General features: G+C 43.7%; 1 protein-coding gene and 1 long non-coding RNA gene across 10 annotated transcripts in view; one reads left to right on the top strand and one right to left on the bottom strand.

Moving 5' to 3' along the window:
- The window catches only part of INO80D (INO80 complex subunit D), a 74,862-nt gene extending 59,937 nt beyond the window's left edge, over positions 1 to 14,925 (bottom strand). For 2 of the 8 annotated variants that reach the window (XM_021076047.1, XM_021076042.1), the window contains exon 1: positions 14,384 to 14,595. The gene's annotated coding sequence lies outside the window, so the exon portion shown is untranslated. Of the gene's footprint in view, positions 1 to 13,680; positions 13,809 to 13,944; positions 14,129 to 14,383 lie in introns of those variants that run through there. The other 6 variants (XM_021076045.1, XM_021076041.1, XM_021076040.1 and 3 more) reach the window with 5 other exon arrangements.
- On the top strand, positions 13,895 to 15,893 carry LOC110257148. 2 transcript variants are annotated; one of them, XR_002339396.1, is made up of 2 exons: positions 13,895 to 13,955; positions 14,592 to 15,893. It is a non-coding gene; the product is annotated as an uncharacterized LOC110257148 (long non-coding RNA). The 2 variants fall into 2 exon arrangements; XR_002339395.1 differs by lacking the exon at positions 13,895 to 13,955 and adding an exon at positions 14,262 to 14,436.

A 16,403-nucleotide genomic window follows, 5' to 3' on the forward strand; every position in this document is an offset into this window, starting at 1 on the left:
CAATGCTACCACCAATCCTTTTTCTTTTTCTTTTTAAGGCAATACCTGAGGTATATCTTAGTATCCAGGCCAGGGGTCCAATCAGAGCTGCAGCTGCAGCCTACACATCCACAGGAACACCAGATCTAAGCAGCATCTGCAACCTATGCTGAAGCCTACAACAATGTCAGGCTTAACCCACTAAGCCACAAGGGGAACTCCTCAATCAACAATACTTTTAACTTCAGTTTTCAATTCAACTGTTGATTCAATAGTTTATGATATAGTTACCTCCCTTCTCCACCTCCCCTCCAAAGGCTGACTTATAAAAAAATTAGCCATGGTTTTTCTGTTTAAAACACATGTCAATTGAGGACTTCCCTTTGTGGCTCAGGGGAAAGGAATCTGACTAGGAACCATGAGGACACAGGTTCAATCCCTGGCCTTGCTCAGTGGGTTAACGATCCAGCATTGCTGTGAGCTGTGGTGTAAGGTGCAGACGAGGCTTGGATCCCGTACAGCTGTGGCTGTGGCATAGGCCAGCGGCTACAGATCTGATTTGACCCCTAGCCTGGGAAACTACATATGCCACAGGTGCCACAAAAAAAAAAAAAAAAAAAAGTCAATTGACAAAGAGTTCCCACCATAGCACAGTGGGTTAAAGATCCAGTGCTGTCTCTGTGGTGGCACAGGTTTGATCCCTGGCCTGGTGCACTGGGTTAAGGATCCAGCAAAGTCCCAGCTACCAACCAAATTCGATCCCTGGCCTGAGAACTTCCATATGCCATGGGTTGGCCAAAAAAATAAAGTGTGTGTATGTTTGTGTGTGTGTCAACTGATAATAAACTAGAGCTTGCCTGGATGTAAAATTCTTGGGCCGTATGTCTTTTGGTCTACTGATTTTGTACAATTTTTTTCCAAGACTTCTAGAATGAAAAAGCCTAAGGCCAGGCTCTTTTATAGGTACGATTTTTTCACCCAATTTTGACCTAATAATAAAAGTCTTCATATTTAAAAACTAGAAACCATCCTAGAAATTCAAGTCAATTCAACCCTTCCTTAGCTTTTTTTTTTTTTTTTAGGGTTGCATCCTTGGCATATGGAGGTTCCCAGGCTAGGGGTCAAATTGGAGCTGCAGCTGCCAGCCTCCACCACAGCCACAGCAACTCGTGATCTGAGCCGCCTCTGCGACCTACACCACAGCTCACGGCAACACTGGATCCTTAACCCACTGAGCGAGGCCAGGGATCGAACCCGCAACCTCATGGTTCCTAGTCAGATTCATTTCTGCTGTGCCACAATGGGAATTCCTCTTCCTTAATTATCTTAAGATGTTTTCCTACTCCATTTACTCTATTGCATTTTTCAGGGGTACCAATGCTCAATATGCTAGATTTACTATCTTCCATATCTATCACTGTCTCTCTAGTCTTTCTTAAATTTTACTTTGTCCATTTTGGATTGCTCAAATCTCTCAAGCTTTATCTCCATTATCCTCGGCTATAGTGAATATGTGCCATCTTGAAAGTGACCTTCACTTCTTTTTTCTTTTTTTTCCTTCTTTTTAGGGCCACACCTGAAACATATGGAAGCTCCCAGGTTAGGGATCAAATCCGAAATGGATTTTTTTTGGTCTTTTTGCCTTTTCTAGGGCCACTCCCACGGCATATGGAGGTTCCCAGGCTAGGGGTCTAATGGGAGCTATAGCTGCTGGCCTACTCCACAGCCATAGCAACTCGGGGTCTGAACTGTGTCTGTGACCTACACCATAGCTCACGGCAATGCCGGATCCTTAACCCACTGAGCAAGGCCAGGGATTGAACCTGCAACCTCATGGTTCCTAGTTGGATTCATTAATCACTGTGCCACGACGGGAACTCCCAATTTCTTGAGCTTTTTTATGTCATCTTTAAATTCCTGTTTCAGAGGAGCCATGGCTCACCCTTAACTCCACATGCTACCTTCCACTATAAGGAACTATTTATAACTTTTACTTTCTCTGCTCTTTCTGAAAATGATCATCTCCAACACTCCTCCTTTGAGGCTTGACTCAATGCTGGACTAGTCTCCCCACCTCACAATGGCCCACATGGCATAGATTTTTAGGGGATGATCATTTAGGCTTTATTTCTCTCCAGCTGACCAACAGCAGTAGCTATACAACTGCATGCTGCCAGTTTCTCCCCTCGTCTCAACTTCTCGCAAAACAGTATGACTACGCAGTTTGCTATTCAACCCCACCTCTCTTGCCACTCAGGGGGCACAATGTACGTGCCAACCTTGGCACTCCTAATGTGGGGATCACTGGTTTTGTCCCCATCGTGTCAACTACCTGGGAGAAGGCTGCCCCCTGACTGTGCCGAAGTTCTACAGAGGAAATCATCCTCTCTTGCCCTGGTTCGATTTTTTTTTTTTTTTTTTTTTTTTTTTGGTCATGCCCACAGCATGTGGAAGTTTCTAGGCCAGGGATCAAACCTGCACCACAGCTGTGATAAGGCTGAGTCCTTAACCCACTGTGCCACAAGGGAACTCCATGTCCCATTCAATTACCACATTTAAATAGCATTAATTCATACATTCTAATTTTTTTTCTTTCTAGGCCCATTACCTGCAGCATATGGAAGTTCCCAGGCTAGAGGTCAAATCAGAACTGCACCTAAGGCCTTTACCACAGCCACAGCAACACCAGATCCGAGCCACATCTGTGACCTACACCACAGCTCAGGCAATGCCGGAGCCCTAACCCACTGAGCTAAGCCAAGGATCGAACTCACATCTTCATGGACACTTGTTGGGTTCTTAACCTGCTGAGGCACAAAGGGAACTCCCATATATTCTGGTTACAAGATTTTTTTTTTTTTTTTTTTTTTTTTTGTCTTTTGTCTTTTGTTGTTGTTGTTGCTATTTCTTGGGCCGCTCCCGCGGCATATGGAGGTTCCCAGGCTAGGGGTACAATCGGAGCTGTAGCCACTGGCCTACGCCAGAGCCACAGCAACGCGGGATCCGAGCCGCGTCTGCAACCTACACCACAGCTCACGGCAACGCCAGATCGTTAACCCACTGAGCAAGGGCAGGGACCGAACCCGCAACCTCATGGTTCCTGGTCGGATTCGTTAACCACTGCGCCACGACGGGAACTCCAAGATTTTGTTAATCATCAAAGATTGAGCTTCTCTTCTGTAACTCATTCTTTTTATTCTTTTTAGTTGGTTTAGAGAGAACAGAGATGTCAGTATCCTTCCATCATTAACAGAAATATCTTTAAACTTTATCTTTAATAAAGATATATTAAATATCTTTAATATAGAAAAATATACCAAAATAAAATCAAAATCATAAATTTATTGTCTAGTTTTTCAACAAACTTGTCCTTATATAATCATTTGCTGTTTTTTTCATTTTAAAGAATCAACCTGAGGAGTTCCCGTCGTGGCGCAGTGGTTAACAAATCCAACTAGAAACCATGAGGTTGCGGGTTCGACCCCTGGCCCTATTCAGTGGGTTAAGGATCCAGTGTTGCCGTGAGCTGTGGTGTAGGTTGCAGACACAGCACGGATCCCGCGTTGCTGTGGCTGTGGTGTAGGCCAGCGGCTACAGCTACGATTCGACCCCTAGCCTGGGAACTTCCACATAACGCGGGAGCAGCCCTAGAAAAGGCAAAAAGACAAAAGAATCAACCTGCTATTAAGGAAGTTACTAAACTTGATTCAGTTTATCTCCACTATGCGATTCTAGCTTTAATGGCAAGTATTTATATATTAAACACTATGACAAGTCCATCATTTCCCAAGAAGCTGTGTAGGATATAGTAGGAAACAATATAGTTTTTGCTCATAGAAGATTATAATCTCTGCAATGAGATGCATTTAAAAAAAAGGAAGTGAATTACTGACAGACTTCACTCAGCTCTGAGCACCACAGGCTCCTCTGGTCTCACCAAGCTAAGAATACATTATCTATCCAACTGCCCTCTTTCAGCATTTGCCACAAGGTACCAAAGCGCTCCCTAATCACCTCTATGCCATTACAAAGGGTACTTAATTGCAACACCTTATAAAAAACTTCTCTTCAATCTTAAACTTTTTTACATCTACTTATGATTATTTTTTTCTAGTTCTTTGATTTTTAATGTTTTGAAGTCCTACTCAATGCCAACTTTGTATTATTCTTTCCACCTTCTTTTTGAACAACCACTTACCTGTTCTCCACTTTCAAACCCGTCTTTTAAAAGCCCAATTTAATCTTTTTACTTATATTTTCAATTTCCTGATGTATTCAGACTCACTTTATATACCATAAAAGGAAAAACTGTTGGGATAAATGGCCCTCTGCTATGAAATCTAACTTCCTTCTAAATGAGTATGATTTAATATCAAAATCATTTTGTCTATAAACTGGAAACAAGTATTCATCTGATTTTTTCTACATTAAAGGTTTTTTCTTTTTTTCTTTTTTTTGCTGTGCCCACAGAAGGTGGACGTTCCCGGGCCAGGGATTGAACCCATGCCATAGCAGCAATCCAGGCCACCTCAATGACAACACTGGACCTTTAAGCCACTGGGCTACAAGGGATTTCCAAAGTTTTTTTCTTTTTAATTAAAAAAGAAATCATGGAGTTCCCGTCATAGTGCAGCGGTTAACGAATCCGACTAGGAACCATGAGGTTGTGGGTTCGATCCCTGGCCCTGCTCAGTGGGTTAAGGATCCGGCATTGCCATGAGCTGTGGTGTAGGTCGCAAATGCGGCTCGGATCCTGAGTTGCTGTGGCTGTGGTGTAGGCCGGCAGCTATAGCTCCAATTCAACCCCTAGCCTGAGAACCTCCATATGCTGCAGGTGCAGCCCTAGAAAAAGAGAGGAAAAAAAAAAAAAAAAGAAAGAAAGAAAGAAAGAATGACAAAAGCACTAAGGTAGATCTCAGGAAAAAACAAAAAGAACTCTATTATTTTTTCATTCCTTACATCGAGTCTTCCACCACCGAAGCTCTCTACCCCTACTCTACCAAAAGCCAAGTTCACATGGCCTTCACTCTTTGCATTGTAAGATATAATTGAGAAAAGAAACATACACTATATAAAGCCCACATGATCATAATCAAATGTACTACAGACTCTAAGATTTAAATACTACCCCATTGTCTAATCCATGAAGAACTACACCTAAGCTTCATCTTTTACTACATGACTATCACTTAAAAAAGAAATCCAAACTAGGCTAAATTTACCACAGGCATAGCAGATACTCTTCAACTGTGGAAATAGCCTACTTAGGATACAAACACATCTATGCTCCCTTACAGAAGAGAATTAAGGCAATTAAGCACTTTAAAGCAGCACTAGGATACCCTTATTAATTATTACCCCCCCAAAAAGCAAAATAACAATTACTTAAAACAGACTCACAGAAAGAATATGCTCAGCAAGCATATCCATATACTGGAATTCAGGGGTAAGAAATATGGGTAGGTGGTTTTTTTTCTCTTTAGGGCTGCACCTGCGGCATATGCAAGTTCCAAGGCCAGGGGCCAATCAGAGCTGCAGCAATGCCAGATCTGAGCTGCATCTGCGACCTACACCACAGGTGACCTGCACCACAGCTCACAACATCACTGCATCCTTAACCCCTGAACAAGGCCAGGGATCAAATCCACATCTTCACAGATACTAGTCAGATTTGTAACCTGCTAAGCCACAACGGGAACTCCAGGAGGTATGGGTAGGTGTAAAATCGTAAAAAAAAAAAAAAAAAAAGGTGTTCCCGTTGTGGCTCAGAGGTTAATGAATCCAACTAGTATCCAGAAGGACTCGGGTTCCATCCCTGGCCTTGCTTAGTGGGTTAAGGATCCAGCTGTGGTGTAGATTGAAGACACGGCCTGGTTCCGGGGACCCTCCATACACCGAGGGTACAGTCCTAAAAAGAAAAAAAAAAAATCCTCTTTGATATTATATGTTGAATTTAATTGAAAAATAAAACAGGAGTTCCCACTGTAGCACAGTGGGTTTAGAATCCAACTGCAGCAGTTCAGGTACTGTGGAGTTACAGGTTCGATCCCCAGCTAGGCACAGTGGGTTAGGCTGGACACAGTGGTTAAAGGATCCAGCGTTGCTGCAGCTGCAGCTCAGACTCAGCCTCTGGCCTGGGAACTTTCATATGTCTCAGGTGTGACCATTTAAAGAAAAAAAAAAAAAAAAAAAAAGGATGAGTTCCAGTTGTGGCACAGCCAAAATGAATCCAACTAGGAACCATAAGGCTGCAGGTTCGATCCCTGGCCTTGATCAGTGGGTTAAAGATCCAGTGTTGCCATGAGCTGTGGTGTAGGTCACAGACAGGGCTCAGATCTGGCTTTGCTGTAGCTGTGGTGTAGGCTGGCAAGGATAGCTCCAATTCAACCCCTAGCCTGGGAACCTCCATATGTCGCAAGTGTGGCCCTAAAAAACAAAAAAGCAAAAAAAAAAAAAAAAAAAAATGTAAAACAAAAAAAACAAAAAAAAAAGAAAGAAAGAAAAATCAAACAATTCCTTTCCATAGTTTCTTTCTTCCTGCAAATATGAAAGAATAAGACAACAGCAGGGAGAAAAGTAAGGAAGATAAGCTTTCAGCAAAAGCTACATACAGTCCTTCTGGTTTTGCAATAGCAACCATAAACCAAAAGTATGAACATTATTCTCTTTGGGACTGCTGCTGTCTCACCTCTGTGTGTAATCTCTGTATGTCATTACTGTTCTTTTGAGTCTCATGTTTCAGGAGCATGTTCATTTCACCGCCACAGCATTCTCCCCTAATTGCCATCTGTAATTGTATACCTACCCCCTTTTAGGAGCCTAGTCCTACAACATAACCTTACAATTTTTCTTCTTTCATTTTTTGGTGGGGGGGTAATACCATTCCATTTTTATTTATTTATTTAATTTATTTATTTGTCTTTTTGCCTTTTCTAGGGCCACTCCCTCGGCATATGGAGGTTCCCAGGGCTGGGGGTCTAATCGGAGCTGTAGCTGTCAGCCTACACCAGAGCCACAGCAACTCGGGATCTGAGACCTACACCACAGCCCATGGTAATGCCGGATCCTTAACCGGCTGAGCGAGGCCAGGGATCGAACCCGCAACCTTATGGCTCCTAGTTAGATTCGTTAACCACTGCGCCACGACGGGAACTCCGCTAATATATTTAATACAAACAAATATTTACTCATCCCAGATAACATATTGTAAAGTCTTAAAAAATGTGTCCTTCCTCCACCATTTTAAGCTTTTTTTTGGAATGAGTTTTGTTTTTTGGCTTCAGCATGCCTGCAGCAGGATCTGATGCCGATCTTAATGCAGGATCTCAGTTCCCAGACGAGGGATCAAACCCAGGCTTCAGTGGTGACAGCGCCAACTCCTAACCACGAGACTACCAGGGAACTCTCCTGAAATGAGTTTTAAATCAACTTCATGGAGCATAAAAATCTGATACTAAAAGATGAATGTATTGATATTTTTTTAAATCCCACATCAATGTGAAAAGTAGTAAAATTAGCTCAGAAATGATGAAAATCTATCAATTGATGATTCAAAGAGAAAGGTCAGTGAGAAAATTTGCCTATCGCCCCAAAATATAAACAATACCCAACATAAAATTCAAACTAGAATATTTAAAAATAAATCAAAAGCTTATCGAATGCCTATTATGTGCCAAATACTGTGCTCAAACAGTATTGTACAAATACGTTTGCATTATAAATTGTAATTAAAATGGCCTTTATGCTAGTTGAGTTCCTTACCTAATTTATTAAAAAGGAAAGGATAGCTCATCCAGTCACTGGCTTTAGGGGGTTTCAAAGACTGTGGTCAAATCTGGTTCTGCTAATAACTAGGTGTTTGACCTTGGGCAAGTTATTTAGTTTTCTCAACTGCAAAGAGAGGATTATAATAGTATCTACACCTCATTGAGTCACTTAAGAGAATTAAATTAGGTATTTCATGTGCATGGTACTCTGCACATAGTAATCACTTAATGTTAACTACTATTAGAGCACTAAGTAGTAGTTTATTGGTATTATCATTTTAATCAAAGATCTGCAGGGCTGAAATGCAGTCTCCAGCTGCTGGTGGTTTTCTGAATGGTACTATGTAATTCTCCATTAAATCAGGCCCTCCCATCTTCTTGGGGGTAAGGGTAACAAAATCCACTGAGAACTGTTTCCTACAATCCATAATAAAAATCATATTTCCTACACTCTACATACTGGTCTTCTTGGGATGGAAAATATTAACCATGAGCAGTGTTTGGGTCACAGCGTTTATTAGTTCCAGTTAATAACCCTTTACAACAAATGCTTTCTGAGGTCCTATCCATGACACAGTCACTCTTAATTAGAAACCCTATAGTGCAGGACAAGAAGAAGAAAAATTAAATTGTAGCTGTAGTCCTCAAAGTTCTTCTATACTAAGAATCTGAAACTAATGGCCTCTCAGTTGCTAAATTCCAGGTACACTTTTCCATGCTTATCTTACTTGACCTCTCCGCAGCCTTTGACACTGCTGACTACTTTCTCTTTCTTAAAAAAATCTCTTTGTGGCTGCTCAGCCAGTGGCCTCCTTTCTCTTAGCCTCCACACTTATATGTCAATTTTCCCCAAGATTCTTTTAATCTTATTTTATAGGGATGCAAGATGAAATGCCTCCACAGGCTGCAGGGGTGGGTCAAGGGCAGACTTTGCTCATCTAAAGGGCAGACTCAAACCAGTTCCAACAAGTCATTGCGATTAGGGGGTAAAAAAATGCAGATCTAAGGTTTCTGGATCTTCCAATTTTTCAAAAGAAAATAAAAATCCAAATTTTCCCACAAAATCTTTTTCAGGTCAGCAGCTCATTTAAACTGTTAAAATACAAGGTGTGACCTTGAGCCAGTTATTTCATAAAGCTGTTTCCTCATCTGTGAAGTGTCTGTGACAAAGTCACACACACACACAGAATGAGTGTCAAACCAAACATTTTTATAGGCTTTCATTTTATTTACCCCAAACCAGAAGTTATTATCCCAGGTTTCAAGCCAAATATATACAATTGTGAATATGCATAAGTGCACTTTTCTGGAGAAGAGTCCAGAAAGTTCATCAGATTGCCCAAAAAAGGCTAAGAACCACCGACTCAGCCAAACTTTTCTACTCCTACAGCTTCAGCTGTCCATCTACAGAAGTATGGTTTCCCACACCTACATCCGGTCAATCTTTGCAGACCACTTTACCTCTATAACCCGTCTCTCCACTGACTTCTCTCCATCTCCACTGCCAGGTTAGTTCAAACCTTCACTCTCTTCTCAGCAGCTGTCTCACTGGCCCTCCTTTGTTCCACTTTCTGTACGATTCAAATCCTCTAAAATGCAAACAATTTATCTGGCCAAAGGCCTTCACAAATGGAAACGGCATCCAAACCCCTTTGCCTACATCCAAACTCCTTAGGACCTGGCCAGGCTGGCCCCTCCCTTGCCCACTATTTATTCCCACTCCCCGGCTCCTCCAATTTGCAATACAGATTACTCCTTTGTCCTGAGGCCTTTATTCTACTTGCAGGTCCCACCTCCTGGAATGCCTTTCTAACTCCTCCCATTCACTTAGGGTAGAAATCCGCCCCCCCCCAAAAAAAATCCTTACTGCTTGCCCCTAGGCCAGAATAAGTAGGTTTCCTTCCTCCGGGCTAATCTATCCCCCATCATTCAATGTTGTAAATGTCAGCATTATTTTTCTTCTCCACTAGACTGAAAACTCCTCAAGGGCAGAGAATGAGTCTTTTTATTACAAGGCCTGTAGCTACCACTAAAGAAGTTTAATGAAGGAAACAGCACTGGCTTCAGCAAATCCCATCATCAACTCAGATAAACATCCCACCCTCCCAAGGTGAGCCTATAAGCCACAGACTATTCGGCCCTTCAAAGCCAGGCAACACAGATACCTGCAGGCAGATTACTGCAAGAATTTAAAAAGGGGCTAGAAGTAAACCCACCTTTGCCGCCTCAAGAGTTCAACAGCAGAGACTAGGCTAAACATCAAGCTGCTGAAACTTTGTGAATATCCTGATTTTTTATTGGCACAAAAACACTTATTTGTCCGATAGAAGAAATTATATTGCATCTGTACCCAAATACTAGTATTACTGAGTCAAGCATTCACACTGAAATAATTCACATCAAGAATATTACAATTTTTTAAAGGAAAATAGTATATAAAGGTCATGCACCAGGCACCACGCTAAAGGCTTTCTGTGCAATTCCTCGTTGGATCATCTCAGCAACCCTATTAAGAAGGTGTTATTATCACCCCCTTTCACAGATGAACGAGACTCAATGGGATAAGGTAATTTATCCAAGTCACATAGGTAGGACTGAAGGTTAACTTGACTCCTCAGCCCAAGCTTTTAACCAATACAAAACTATTTAACATTGTTAAATGTATGCTCCTAGGATTATGTGGTATATACACTCATACAATGACAAAATAGAAAGAGAAAACACAACTAAATGTTAACAATGATTATCTCTTTTTTTTTTTTTTTTTGGTCTTTTCACCTTTTCTAGGGCCGCTCCCAAGGCATATGGAGGTTCCCAGGCTAGGGGTCAAATCGGAGCTACAGCGACTGGCCTACGCCAGAGCCACAGCAATGCGGGATCCGAGCAGCGTCTGCAACCTACACCACAGCTCACGGTAACGCCAGATCCTTAACCCACTGAGCAAGTGCAGGGATCGAACCTGCAACCTCATGGTCCCTTGTCGGAATTCGTTAACCACAGCGCCACTATGGGAACTCCAAAAATGCTTATCTCTTGAATGGGATGAATATGGGCACATATTACCTTTAGTAAGAAAAAAAAAGCAAACAAACAATAGAAACAGTATTTAGATGTTGCTAATAGAAAAGTAAGGTGGGCTAGGGGAATCTAGACCAAGCACATGGGCTAGCTCACCTAACCTTTACCTCAGAAAAATTTTACTTCCATTTTACCGAGGAACCCGCCCAGTGGAAGAACTGGGATCAGAACCCAAGGCCCAGTCTAAATGTGGCTGAGTGCAGGATACCCTGGTACAAATAAAATGCAACCAAAACGCTCTTAAAAACAAGTCAAATCTGGGAAAGAATCAAAACCAAGTAGCCTGGCATCTTAAATGCAAGGTGGGAAGAAATAAAAGAGGCCTAAGGTTTGCACTTTAAGCTGATCAAGAGTATCTTTGCAAGTGTTCCCCTAAATCCAGAAGCACCGTCTAAAACCAGCCACTACAGTCTGGGTTCTGAGACAAACTGTTACCAGATGGGAGTGGGAAGGAGACTCCACTTCAGTTTGTTTTGCAAAGCACAAAGTTGCATTAGCATTAGTTAAAGGGACTTAGATGGGAGACCAGTGTAGAAGCAGCAGAGTATCTGCTTTGAGAACAATTTGCTGCCTCCAACCCAGTCTTCACCTATTCATCCACTGTTTACAAGTTACCACTACGAGGTGCGGTCTGAGAATACTGCTAACTGTACTCAGATATAAACGACCTCTCATTTTCCATATCTACCGTTCCAAACCTGGACAGTGAGAGCTGCAAGCCCTGGGGGGGGGGGGGCATCTCCCATAAGAATGAATGGATCAGCATTTTTTTTTTAATAACATATTTAACTTTGGGTGTTCTGACTTAGAAATTTTTAAACCCAGGTAAACTATAACTTCATTTCTCTAAAAACAGCACTGACATGATGTGCTGAGAAAAATGCTTGGGGTAGGGTATACAAATTTCCTTAATACAATCTTTCAGAGGAAAGAAAACTTGATTACTTCAAATATATACATTAATCATCTACTTTTGAAACTAAATGTTTAATAGCAAAAAAGCACATTACCTTAGCAATTTAAAATTAAGTCAATATTTGCCCTGAAAGCCTTTTTAGTTTCAAATACAATGTAACTGTTTAGATGATCAAATGCACCATTCCTTCAAGAATAAAGTGGCCCATGGGTGATTAGATTAGGAAAGTGGGGGAGGGGGGTTTGTACAGAACTTTGGGATTTGTACATATATAGTTTTTGAAAGCTTAGCAATGTGAAACTGACCGAATTAGCTTAAAAATATCAAATTATGAGGCAAAAAACTTTTTAAAAATTTATAAAGTCCTAAGAGACTCATAGAGTGATTTCGTCTATCCAATATGCTCTAAAAATAAAGGCAAGCTGTAACAGAAATAACAATTTTGGGTACACCAGTATATGAATACACCCAAATCAATAAGCAATTTCAATTAATCAATAATGTTAAACCACCATTAAATGTAATTTGCATTGCTGTATGAAACCCATACAATCTCAAATATCACGCTTTTCTTAAGTAAAATGCTAAATGGCTGGGTAGCTGTCACTGTGGAGAAACAGAAGGAGTTTTATTTTAGGCAGACAAAAGGAAAACACAACACTTAATAAGGATTACAGAAGGAATCTTGCTTCCACACCAACAGAAGTGAGCACTGACCAAGTCATGGGTTACCCATTGCTCTGCAAGTGCCAGCTTCTCCCTGGGAAATAGTGCTCTGGGGGCTGAGTGGTCAGAATGTGGAACACCTTTACCAGCGAACTCCAGGCTGCACCAGGCAGGACCCACATACCCACACACAAGCTCCTGCCCTAGGTCCGCTAAAAAGCGCAGGGAAGAAAAGAACAAATGAAAGAGTCAAAGTAACCTCTGCAAACCTGCCCAGGCTGGGGGCTGGGAGTAGGGGGCAGGGCACATTAACATCTCGACTTCCACACTAAAGAACCCCAGGAGGTTAAGTGTATAGCCACAGGAAACATCCCATCCCCGAAAAGCAGGAAATCTAGATGTGGAAATTTCAGCTTTCGACATTTTTTTTTTTTTAACTTTCAAAACTCATGCCACCAAAATATAGCTAAATCCGTTTAAACATAGAGGAAAAAAAACAAAAACCATACCCAAACCACACTGTGTCAGCTATGTTCAGTTCCCCGAGGGCTCTTCCACAGACCCTTCTGAGCTGTGGCAATAACAAGTTTCCTTAAAATCCCCATTTTTTCTATTTCGAGGGTCGAACATAACAGTATTGCAAAAATCCAAATAGTTATCATCAGAATAAATAAACGACTCATCTTTAAACTGTAGACCTCGTTTCAGGAGCTGCCCTGCCCACCTCCTCTCCTCCCCCATTCTTACTGCTTCCCAGCAGGGTCCGTCCTGACAGCCAGGGTCTCCCCCTTTGGCTCCTGTCCCCGTGTTTGTTTTCCCGGACAGTGACCAAATAGCACAGGAAACTCCTCCATCTGGGGGCTGCTTCAGCCCCCTCTCACTGACAGTCTCTTCGCCGCTCCCTACATCTTTCCCCCCGCAGGGCTGTCCAAAAAAGGGGGCCCAAGACCCAAAGGATTCCGGGATGAAAGAAGGGTGGGTGCGAAATCTGAAATTAACACCCCCCCGCTTTCCCGGGTAAGGGCTGAAAAAGCGATTAGGAAAGCCTGCCCAGTAGAAATACCACCTGAATTTACCTCCTCCCTTCCCACTGCAAAAAGCCCAGTCACTAACTAATAGACTAAGACAAATCCCTGGAAAACTTTTGCAAACGGGCAGAGAGGGCCCTCTCCCCAGCCGGGGGGCTCCCGGGGACCGGGCTGGAGTTCGCAGCCCTGGAAGGGCTCGCCGGGGGAGCGGGGTGGGGCGCGGGCGAGGGGTGCAGGGGCGGAGTACCTTCCACGGACGGGAACTGGCAAAGAGTTTCAAAATAGCCGAGTGCTCTCCCCCACGCCCTCGGGGGTCGCGAGCGCTAGGACCCGGGCTCCCCGAAAGGAGGCCAGCCCCCAATTCGGGCCTAAAAGGAAACTTTCCGGGCCGCGGCTGCACCTGACTCCTCACCGCCCCTCCACCCCACCCCACGCCCGCCAGGCCGCCCGCCCCGCCCCGGCCTGGCCGCCCGGAGCGCAGAGGAGGGAGAGAAATAAATTCAACTATTACCGGAATCGGGGGTGGGGGGCGTCGGCGAGAGACCCGGGGGAGGGGGCGACTGAGCGCCCATTCCCCACTCCTAGGCCCTGACGCCCCTGTCCCGGCCGCCCGGGCCTGCCGCCCCGCGGGGGAGCCTCCCGGGGGCCCGCGCAGGCTTCGGCCCAGCAGCGCCGCCGTCCCGCCCGGAGGCCCCGGGGGAGCCGAAGGGCGCGGGGAGGCCCGGGTTGCGGGGGCAGGGCGCGGCCCCCGAGAGGCCCGCCGGCCCGAGGCCTAGCCGGCGCCCCCCCCCCCCGCCCCACACCCCCATCCCGGCCCGCGCAGGCCGCGCCGTTCGCCCCGCTCCGGTCCCAGCTGGACCCCCGCCCGGCCGCCGGCCGTCGCTGCCCGTGGGCGCCCCCCAGGTCCCCGGGCCCTGAGCCCCCGACACCCCGGCGCTGGCCCCTCTCACCCTTTCATTCTCTGCCCGGGGCCTGGCGCGGGCCGGCGAATCCCCGGCCTCACGTAAGCGCGCTCGCCGCCCGCCCTGCCAGCGCGGCCCAGCCCGCCGCCCTACGGGAGCCCGGGGATGTGGGCCGGGCCTGGGGCCGCCTCTGCTTACCTTTCAGCTGCTTTTTTTTTTTTCTCCTTCCCCCCTTTTCCCTCGGCTGGGCTGACAGATCAGAGTGAGAGGCGCTGGCAATGGACTAGGAAGCTCGGCTGCCGCTGCTACTGCTCCCCCCTGGGCTCCGGCGAGAGCCTTTCCCTGTCAAGCAAGAGGGGTGAGGATCATATTTTTATTTTGGAAACTAAAAAGTGCTCCCAGGGTCGGTGATTATTAAGGGGAAATCCCTGAATATACTCTCCAGCCAAGAAGGCAGGGCTGCCGGGGCTGCACAAGAAGAGGCAGCAGCCTCCTACAGCACCACTACAGGCACTGCGAGGACATAACACCAGAGAGCAGCTCCTCTGCCCTCCGAAACGACAACTTTCCTACCATCTTGGAGGCAGAGGAAAGGGGGGCCGGGGGGAAAAGTGCACCCGCTCCCGATAAAGTACAAATTTCTACCTCTCATCTCTGGAAAAAGGTCCACACCGGCCGTCTACACCGGCGCCTGGGGGAAAAAAGCGGGCAAGAAACTGGGGGTGCTTGAGAAACGTTTGCATTTGCACCAGGGGGAAAAATGTTTCTGCATCTTCTGATGGAAAGAAATCTTTACAAGACACAGGTTTTCCGGTGATTATTATTTTCTATTTTCTATTTAATTTTTTCCATGTTAGTGACAGTGGGATATGACATTTTTTTTTCAGGCTGATAATGATTTTTTTTTTCATTACAGATCTAAGTTCTGGGTCTGGTGGTCAGTTTATAAATTTGGACTTTAAGAGACTTCATAGCCACTTTATCTTTGCCTACTTACACATTTGTGTATAGAAAATATTTATGTCTCCTTATATTATATATAAGAATTTGTGTTATATAGCCTTCTCCAAACTGAGATTGCTGGAAGACAATTGTAAAAGGATGTCTTTTGTCTCCTTTTCTCAAAGCAATGTAAATAAAACCTATTGACAATCCAGAAAGGCAAGATAGAGCAGTTTATTTTTCACAGTGCAAATTAAGGCAGAGATCACTGGGGGGTTAAATACAACTTAAGTATAACTGACCACGTTTCTGGAAAAAATCCTAATGCTGTTATGTTCTGCCCATGAAGAAAGGTTACTGTAAAACTGGAAATAGATTTTAAAGACAGCATTAGATTTTCTTAAAGAAAAATTGCTTATTTAGAATTATACCAGGCATTTAATTTTTTTTTTATTTTGTTCCTTTAAGGTTCAGATCTTTGGTGCATTACACATATTGCTGTCCACTTTTTGAGAAATATGTCAATTTTTGTTACATTTTTGTTAAGAGTTGACATGTTCAGAACTTCCAGTGTGCTGTCAAACTGTATAAAATACTTTTAATATTTTGCAATGAATGTCATGGATCTATTTTTTTTTTTTTTTAATGAGCAAAGCTTTGTAGACAGATGGGATCAAAGTTACCCAATGCTGAGGTAACCCAGAGGTAAGGGAGAATAGGATGCTGCCCACTTGCAACAATTCCCATAAAACTCTTATTGGAGGAGAATAAATTTCAGAGATATTTTGCTATTTTCATAAAGAAAGAGAAGAGTACTAGAAAATGAACAAAAGGTTTTTTGTATGTTCTACAGGGAAAGATGAATTGATTCTTGTACTAAAAGTTATTTTTCTGACCCATGTTGGCTAACATAGGAGGAATGAATTTGTAATATTAGTGCCTTGAATAAGTTGAATATTTAATTTTCATTTAAAATTTATTACAAAGCATTTAGAAATAACTGCTGACTCATTTTTTAAAAAAATGCTTATTTTTTGAGCATCCAAATTTAGAAATTCCCGTAAAGTGAGTTCAGATAATGCGTATAACAGATTTTTATTAATTTCATGCCGACCCCCATCTTTAT

Source organism: Sus scrofa, chromosome 15, assembly GCF_000003025.6.
Source record: "Sus scrofa isolate TJ Tabasco breed Duroc chromosome 15, Sscrofa11.1, whole genome shotgun sequence".
Taxonomy (NCBI): Eukaryota; Metazoa; Chordata; class Mammalia; order Artiodactyla; family Suidae; genus Sus; species Sus scrofa.